The following is a 9,668-nucleotide window of genomic DNA, read 5'->3' on the forward strand; positions in this document are numbered from 1 at the left end:
TTTCTGTGCGAGGGCTTTCACTAGTTGTGGCAAGTGGGGGCCACTCTTCATCGCTGTGTGCGGGCCTCTCACTATCGCGGCCTCTCTTGTTGCGGAGCACAGGCTCCAGACACGCAGGCTCAGTAATTGTGGCTCACGGGCCCAGCCGCTCCGCGGCATGTGGGATCCTCCCAGACCAGGGCTCGAACCCGTGTTCCCTGCATTAGCAGGCAGATTCTCAACCACTGCGCCACCAGGGAAGCCCGAGAGTTCTTAATTTTAACGTGGTCTCATAAGGTGTTCCTTAAATGGAAAAACTGCAAAAAAAGATTTTTTATCTAGGCCGATGTATGTATCATGATTTCAGGTCCCGTTCGGCACATGGACTTGAGTGTATTCTCTTAAAATATTGTGTGAACACATCACTGCCCTACCTTTCTCTGTGACATCTTTGGGCCACCCTTTCTCTTTCACTTCCTAAGAGTGAGGTGATGCTCAAGTTTCATTCTTTTTGGTGGGTTATGATCGCCTCCCCACATTTAGCGCAGTGGCTTTCCTTCCCTCCTCGCTCCTGGACGCCACCCTTGCCGTGGTCAGGGGCCGCACAGCCTGGCCCTTTCTGGGCTCCCCCTGAACCATGGAGGCAGAGCAGATCCTTCTCTGTCTGCAAGAGCTTCCAGGCTCTTCGTGGTCTGTGTGTTTCCTTGTCTACGGTGGGAGCAGCCTGTCCAGGTTTGACTTGTGTTGCAGTTTGAGTCTTCCAATCCGTGGACATGGCATTAGGTCGTCTTCAGTTTCTTTCAGTGGTGTTTTTGTAGATTTCCACGTTACGATCTTGCATATATTTTTTAGATTTTTTTTTCCTGTAGATGGTTGTTACTTTTGATACTATTGTAAGTGTTACCTTTTTTCCTCTTTCATTTCATTTTGTCTTAGCTGAAATATTTTTCTAGAAGTATGCTGGGATAATGTAATAAAGTATTAATTGTGGTGCCTTTACCCAACGATTGTTTCTAAAACAGCTTGATTGATGTACAATTCTCACACCATAAAGTTCACCCACTGTCGATATAAAATTCAGTGATTCTTAGTAAATGTGTACAGCTGTGCAGCCACACGCACAGTCCAGCTTTAGAACATCCCCATACAATCAGTGGCCTTCTGTATCTCACCTTTTGCACTGAGCATGTTTTCAGGGTTCATCTACATAGTGTATATCAGTACTTCATTCCTTGTTATGGCTGGACAATATTCTGTTTTATGGATTTGCCACATTTGTTTATTCATCAGATGATAGACATCTGGTTTGTTCCTATTTTGGGGTTATTATGAATAATGTTGCCATGAACATTTGTGTATGAGTTTTTGTGTGGACGTAGCTTTCACTCCTCTTGGGTAGATTCTTAGGAGTGGAATTACTGGTTCACATAGTATTTATGTCTAGTTTTTAAAAAACTGTTTTCCAAAATGATTGTATCATTTTACAAATTACAAGAATTCCAATTCCATATTCTCACTACTATTTGGTATGGTCAGTTTTGTTTTCTTTTGTTTTTTAGCTCTTCTGTTCCTCTGACAGTTGATATTGGGCACCTATTCATGTGTGTTTTTTTTGTTTTTTTTTTTTAATTTTATTTATTTATTTTTGGCTCTGTTGGGTCTTCGTTTCTGTGTGAGGGCTTTCTCTAGCTGCGGCGAGCGGGGGCCACTCTTCATCGCCGTGCACTGGCCTCTCACCGTCGCGGCCTCTCCCGCTGCGGAGTACAGGCTCAGTAGGTGTGGCTCACGGGCCCAGCCGCTCCGTGGCATGTGGGATCCTCCCGGTCCAGGGCTCGAACCCGTGTCCCCTGCATTGGCAGGCAGACTCTCAACCACTGCGCCACCAGGGAAGCCCCCTATTCATGTGTTTGTTGGCATTCTTATATCTTCTTTGGTGAAGTGTCTGTTCAAGACTTTTGTCCATTTTTTAACTGAGTTGACTCCTTACCGAGTTGCAACACTATATATTATGGATTATCAAGGATAACATTTGCAGATATTTTTCTGTTTGTGGTTTGTCGCCTTTTTTTCACGTTGTCTTTTGAAGTACGAAAGTTTATTTTAATGAAGTCCAAAATTTATCAGTTTTTTTCTCTCATGGCTCATGATTTTGGTGTGGTGTCTAAGAACTCTTTGCCTAACCCAAGATCACAAAGATCTTCTAATCAAGGATTATAGAATCTTTCCATTTACTTACATCTTCTTTCTCTTAGTTTGCAGTGTATAAATCTTGCACTAATTTTGATCATTTCTAAGTATTTTGTTAGTTTTGATGCTATTATGGAGTTGTTTTAATTTTGTTTTCAGACTGTTTGTCATTAGTATGTGCAAATACAACAGATTTCTCTTGTTAATCTTGTGTCCTAGGACCTTACTGAATTTATTAGTTCCAGGTATGTGTGTATATCTGGATTCCTTAGGATAAGCCACATACAGGATCACACCATCTGTGAATAAGGACATTTTTACTTATTTTTACTCCTTTCCAATATGTATACTGCCTTGTGTGTGTGTGTGTGTGTGTGTGTGTGTGTGTGTATGCCTTATTGCACATCAGTACAATGTTGAGAAGTGGCAAGAGCAGATATCCTTGCCTTGTTCCTGATTTTAGTGGGAAGCATTCAGTCATCCACTGTGAATTATGATGCTGGCTTATGTTTTTCATTTATGCTGTCACAGACAGAATAATGCTCCCAAACCAAAGATGTCCATGTCCTTATCCCTGGAATCATGAATGTGTCAGGTTACATGGCAAAGGGGAATTGAGGTTGCTAATCAGCTGACCTTAAGATAGATTAATGTGGATTTTCCAGGTGGCCCCAGTGTAATTACAAGGGTCCTCTAAAGTGGCAGAGGGCATCAGAAGAGGTCGGTGTGAGGCAATGAGAGAAGGACTCAACCCACAGCTGCTGACCTTTGAAGATGGAGGAAGGAGGTCAGGAGCCAAGAATGCAGGTGCCTCTAGCAGCAGGAAAGGGCAAGGAAACAGATTCTCCCTTAGAGCCTGCAAAAGGAACCAGCTCTGTGGACGCTTTTAGTCCAGTGAGACTCATGTCAGACTTCTGACCTCCAGAACTGTCAGATGACACATCTGTGTGGTTTTTTTCTTTTATTTATTTATCGATTGATTAGCTGCGTTGGGTCTTCATTGCTGTGTGCAGTCTTTCTCTAGTTGCGGCGAGCGGGGGCTACTCTTCATTGCAGTGCGTGGGCTTCTCGTTGTGGTGGCTTCTCCCATTGTGGAGCACAGGCTCTAGGTGCACAGGCTTCAGTAGTTGTGGCACACGGGCTCAGTAGCTGTGGCTGGCGGGCTCCAGAGCACAGGCTCAGTAGTTGTGGCGCATGGGCTCAGTTGCTCCATGGCATGTGGAATCCTCCCAGACCAAGCCTCGAACCTGTGTCCCCCTGCATTGGCAGGCGGATTCTTAACGACTGTGCAACCAGGGACGTCCCCATTTATGTTGTCTTAAACAACTAAGTTTGTAATGATTTGATACAGCAGCATTTGGAAATTACAGATGTCCTTTAACAGGTCGAAGAGGCTCCCTTCTATTCCTAGTTTGTTGACTTTTTATCACGAACAGGTGTGGGATTTTGTCAAATGTTTTCCTTCATCCACTGAGATGATCTTGTGGATTTTGTCCTTTATTCTATGACTGTGGTTTGTTATGTTAATTGATTTTTAGATGTTTAACCAACCTTGCATTCCTGTGATAAATCCCACCTGGTTGTGGTGTATAATGTTGCTGTATTTGGGTTGCTAACATTTTAAAGATTTTACATCTGTATTCATGAGGGACATTGATCTCTTGTTTTGTTTGGTATCAGGATAACATTAGCCTCATAGAATGAGCTGGGAAGTGTTCCCTCCTGTATTTTCTGGAAGAGTTTGTGAGTGATTAGTGTTACTGATAGAATGCACTAGTGAAGCCGTTGTGGACCTGAGCTTTCCTTTGCATGAAGACTTAAGACTTTTGTTACATCAATTTAAGGAATTTGTCCATTTCATCTAAAATCTAATTTGTTGGTATAGTTTCCCTAGTATTCCCTTGTAAGTCCTGTTCATTTCTGTAGGATTGGTAGTGATGTACCCTTTTTCATTCATGATTTTGGTAATATGTGTGTTATTTTGTTGGTCAGTGCTTTTTCTGTTTTCTGTTTCATTGATCTCCTTGCTAATCATTACTATTTCTTTCCTTCTGCTTCCTTTGGGTTTTGTTTGCTCTTCTTTAGTGTTTTAAGGTAGAAGCCTAGGTTGTGTGAGGCCTTTCTTCTTTTCTCATACAGGTGTTTAAAAGCTATACATTTCCCTCTAGCACTGCTTTAGCTGCATCCCCCAAATTTTGTGTTTTGATTTCCACTCTTTTTGACCCACACACTATTTAGATGTGTTAACTTCCAAACATTTGGGGTTTTTCCAGACTTCATTTTGTTGTAAATATCTAATTCCACTGGAGTTTGAAATTACAAAGTATATTCTGTCTTTTAAAATTCATTGTGATTTGTGGTCTAAGATATTGTCTATCCTGGAGAATGTTCCATGAGCACCTGAAAATGCTGGTGGAATGTTCTATAAGTAGGTTCAGTTGAGTGACAGTGTCCTGTTACCAACTAGACTTAAAGAATCTCCACTGTTTTTTTTTAAGAGTTTTTTTTAAATTAATTAATTTATTTTTGGCTGCATTGGGTCTTCGTTGCTGTGCACAGGCTTTCTCTAGTTGAGAGAGCGGGGGTTACTCTTCGTTGCAGTGCGCAGGCTTCTCATCGTGGTAGCTTCTCTTGTTGCACAGCATAGGCTCTAGGCACGCGGGCTTCAGTAGTTGTGGCTCATGGGCTTTAGAGCGCAGGCTCAGTAGTTGTGGTGCACGGGCTTAGTCGCTCCACAGCATGTGGGATCTTCCCAGAATGGTTCGAACCCATGTCCCCTGCATTGGCAGGCAGATTCTTAACCACTGTGCCACCAGGGAAGCCCTCCATTATTGTTGAATTACTTATTTTCTCTTTGAATTTCTAAAATTCTTTGGTCCCTGACCATTCAAACTAGACATGAGGTATTCATTCCTTCAACAGAGGGTTGTTAGAACAGAAATCAGAGGAAAGAAAGGAGATTATTGGAACCTTAAGAAGTCAAGATTCTGGCCTAAGAAAATATTCTGACAAAGAAAGAATAAGAAAACTCTTTCTTTGAGCTACGGAGCAGGAGAAAGGCTGGAGAAGAAAGGAAGAGAAGGAACCTGATGTTCTGCCACCTCAGTGGAATCCCAGATGGGCCTGAGGGCCCCAGAGCAGACGTGACCCTGACCTCTGCTGAGGACTGACTGGACACGGTGGAACAGGTGTGTGTACCCTGGGGACATACATGGCTGCAGGACCAGCCTTCCTCTCTGGATCCACAGCACCTGGGCCAGGCTCTCTCTCAGATCCACTGAGATCCAATTCTTCCCCAGGCCTCTCTGCTGCCCCAACTCAGAACCAGTGTCCACAGAAGTGGATGGTCCAGGAAAAGCCTCTCCTTTTACGGTTTTACTGACAGATTAATAATTAAAAGTTTCAGATTATTAGAGAGAGGTGGGGGTTGCACTACATTGTGAATGTACTAAATGCCACTGAATTGTTGTCCCTGGTGGTCCAGTGGTTAAGACTCTGCGCTTCCAACACAGGGGGCACGGGTTTGATCCCTGGTCAGGGAACTAAGATCCTGTATGTTGTGCAGTGCAGCCAAGAAAGTAAAAACAAAAGCCACTGAATTATAAACTTAATTAATTGTATGTTGTGTGAATCTCACCTCAATTTAAATAAGTTTTAAAGGTTCTATTTAGTAAAATACAGTCACTCCTAAAATCTAAGCAGTGTTACAGCTGGAGAGAAATATATCACATTGGGATAGCACATGACACACAGGTCAGGTGGGTGGCTGTCAGAAAAGCAGCAAGGACCTAGTGTGCTGGCTGTGGGAAGTGAGACCACTACCTGGGGGCACCTCCCAGAGAGTCAGGCTAAATGCACAGACGTGTAGCTCAGTGAGAGACGGAGCCTCCACCCAGACAGGTAACCGAGCAGTCAGGAAATACTTTAAAATAAAAATCCTCAGAGGGAAGCGGGCAGGCACTGGGTCAGGGATCAGGAACTAGTGAAGAAAATGCTTGGGCTCTGTTTATACTGGTGCCCGGGAAGAAACTGAGGAGTCGTGGAAGTTTACATGGCCAGATTGTAGGGCTTCACTACAGACGCTCTGGGGGAGTTTTTACCTTTACATTCTCAAGAAAAAGGATGAGAGATCCCTGAGGAGCTAAGAAAGCAGGACCCCAAAGCCAGAGGACAGACAGCGAAGGGCTCTGATAGGAAGGGGGAGGGAAGACAAACACCCACGTCAGAGACAAGAGGACATTATAGACCAGATTTGAAAAATGTAGGAAAGAAAACAACTTACCAAAAGCAGCTGAAGAAGGATAGAAGTAACAGCCCTTATAACCATTAAAAAACAGGATCACTAGTTTTTAAAATACCCGCAAAAGAAAGCACAAGGCTCAGACTAGCATTACCTTCTACAAACTCCCCAAGAAGTGAGGAAACGTTCCATGTCACCTTATTTCCAAAACCAGACAGGGACTGTACAAGGAGAGCAAGCCAGCTGCAGAAGTTCCGATGAAATGGGATCTCGCCCAAGAATAAAATGACTAGGCACTGAAAACTGTTGGGATAATTCAGCTGACCAAAGGAGAATATGTGGTAAGACCCAGCTCCCACTCGGATGACCAGCAAGCTAGGAAGACCTGCTCAGCTTGACAACAGCTACTCAGCCCACCTGCCAGCCTTCCAGGGACCAGGGTGCTTCCTCCTGGCAATACACCCCCTCTAGCTCTCCCCCTACCCCTGACATCTCCATCTCACTCTCATGTAATGGCGCCATCTCCTGGCTTTGGACTCGCCCACATGCTGGAGACATTTTAAACTTGACCTGCTCAAAGCCAACCGCTCAGGCCTGTGAGCCCCTCACAGTCTCCCCATCCTGGGAAATGGATGTGGAGTCTCCCTAACTCAGCACTCACAGCTCAGATCCAAGCTGGGACCAAATACTGCTGCCTCCGCCTCAGCTCCCACTGGGAACCCTGCCACCACTCCCTCCTCCACCGTCCCTGGGCTGCTGCCCCAGACTTGTCTCCAGGGGCCCTGCCACAACATGCTGAGAAGTCCTGGTAAAGCTCAGCTCTGACCCCGCCTCTGCACAGCTCAGAGTGGACACCGAGGTCCTTGCACGTCCTGTACATTGACCCACCATGTCATGGCTTCCCACTCCTCTCCCCTCGCCTGGCTCAGCCATGCCGGCCTCTTGCTCTTCTGCAGACCTGCCCCAGGGCCTTTGCACTTGCTTTTCTCACCCAGATATCTGCATGTCTCACTCTCTCCATCCCCTCATTGTCACTCACATGTCACCTTAGCAAGGCCCCAGCCACTCTACTTAAGAAGGCTGACATCCTCGGCTCCCTCTGTACCTTTTTCTGCCTTATTTTCTCCACAGTACTTCTGTGTGACCTGCTTGGTATTCCACTCATCTTGTCTCCTCTACCAGGACAGAAGCTCCACAAGGGCAGGAATTTCTGTCTATTCACTCTGAATCCCCAGAGCATCTCGGTACCTGCCACATCGTCAGCATTCAAGTATTTGTTAAACCAATCAATGAAGTCAGGAATAAAGGCCCACTTGCCTCGCTTCAACACAGGAGACATGAAAAACAAAAGCCCTGTTGATGGTACCACAAAGGCCCACAAAAGAAACAGTTACCATCAGGCTGGGCAAGCGTAGCAGGGTCCCCAGGAACAAGGGTGACTGCACTCCTATACGCTCCTGACTCCTGGAGTGATTTAAAACAAAACACCATTTACAACAGCATCAAAAAACAAACTACTGAGGGGCCAGAGTCCCCACAGAACCAGCCTCTAGGGAGAAAGTTATAAACCCTGATGGAAAAGTTTGTCTGGTCTTGTCCCTGGTTTGGGGAGGGAGACTCTAACTCCTGGGAGTGTCCTGAGGGGTGGGGACTTTGTCATTTACAGCATAGTGCGCACCTGAGTTTATGCTAATGTGGTGACTCAGAGCTGTCACCAGGGAGCTCCACCTGTGATCAGAAGGTGGGACGGCTGGGAGCGCTGGAGTTCACGCTGTGGATGACACAGTGACACCCCAACCCAACTGGATACTGAGGCTCAGTGAGCTTCCTGATGTGCCAGCACGGTGGGGAGCCTGCATTCCATGGAGTGAGGGCACGGCTTGGCCCAGACCCTCCCCACCTCGCCCTGTGGGTCTCTTCACTTGGCTGGTCCCGGTTTGTATCCTTTATAATAAAACTGTAAAATCATAAGTGTTGCGCCTCCCTGAATTCTGAATCAACCTAGTGAGTTACTGAATCTGAGGGGGCATGAGAACCTCTGAACTTGTAGCCAGCTGGTCAGAAGTGCAGGTGGCCGGGGACCCCCAAGCTTCTGGCTGGAGTCTGAGGTGAGGGCAGTCTTGACGGGGGGCCATGCCCTTCCCCTGTACTTGTGCTAATGCTGTGGTCGGCAGCAGAGTTGCCCTGCACACACAGCACACACAGCATCAGAGATCCAAGCGGATGGATGGATAAGCAGCGTGTTCATAATTGGAAACTCCCCACATCACAAAAAAGTCACTTCTTCCCAATCTAGCGAGTCAACATTATTCCAGTCCAAATCCCAGACATAAATATCCTAATCTTTATACATAAGAGCAAAGGGCCAAGACTCTCCAGATGAGGTTGGGCAGCATTCCTGGAATTGAAGGTCCTAAAGCTGTTGTAACAGGGAATGTGCGGCCAGCATCAGGACAGACAGACATACCAGTGGGATGGAGAGCCACGAAACAGGTCTGGACCCCTGGACGCTGGCTCACCAGAGCTAGCAGTGCAGAGGGGGTGGGATATCAGGTGTCCATCTCCCGGACACCAGCATAAACAGCTCGGTCACAAGAATCACAAACCTGAGTGTGAAAAGCAAAACAAAAAACTACTGGATGAAATTATAGGAAGGCATCAGAGGTGGGAAAGAGTTATTACACAGGACACAAAAGCATTTATCATGAAGGAAAAAATATACATTTGACTACGTTAAGAATTTCTTCAACAAGACACCAGAGTGTGAAGCCACAACAAACTAGGAGGAAACTGCAAACACACAGAACCAAAGAAATCATAAAATATGCAACATGAAACAAAGGACTCCTAACTGATCAATAAGAAACAAAAACCTGGTAGAAAACCCGGGAAGAAACCTAAAAGAGGCAGCCCCCAGGTGAGGAAATCCAAGTGGCCAATAAGCGTGTGGAAAGCGGTCAACCTCCCCCCAAACCAGGTAAACACCCGTGAAACCTCCACAAAGTGCCATCCACACCCCCAGATCAGCGAGAACGAAGGTGTCTGACACTGGGTGCGGCAGGTGTCTGCAAGCACAGTGGGAGACGCTCTCCGAGAATGAAATCCCACTTCCCCAGCACAGCAGCCGGGGCCTGGATGAGAGCGCTTCAGAGCCCGTGTCACAGACACATGACAGGGCACCGGCCATAGCCCTGAGGACTCTCCCCATTGCCCGGCAGCAGCGCCATCACCAAGGGTAAAACATGCAAAGCGAAACGCCCAC

This window comes from Balaenoptera musculus, chromosome 15 (assembly GCF_009873245.2).
Source record: "Balaenoptera musculus isolate JJ_BM4_2016_0621 chromosome 15, mBalMus1.pri.v3, whole genome shotgun sequence".
NCBI lineage: Eukaryota > Metazoa > Chordata > Mammalia > Artiodactyla > Balaenopteridae > Balaenoptera > Balaenoptera musculus.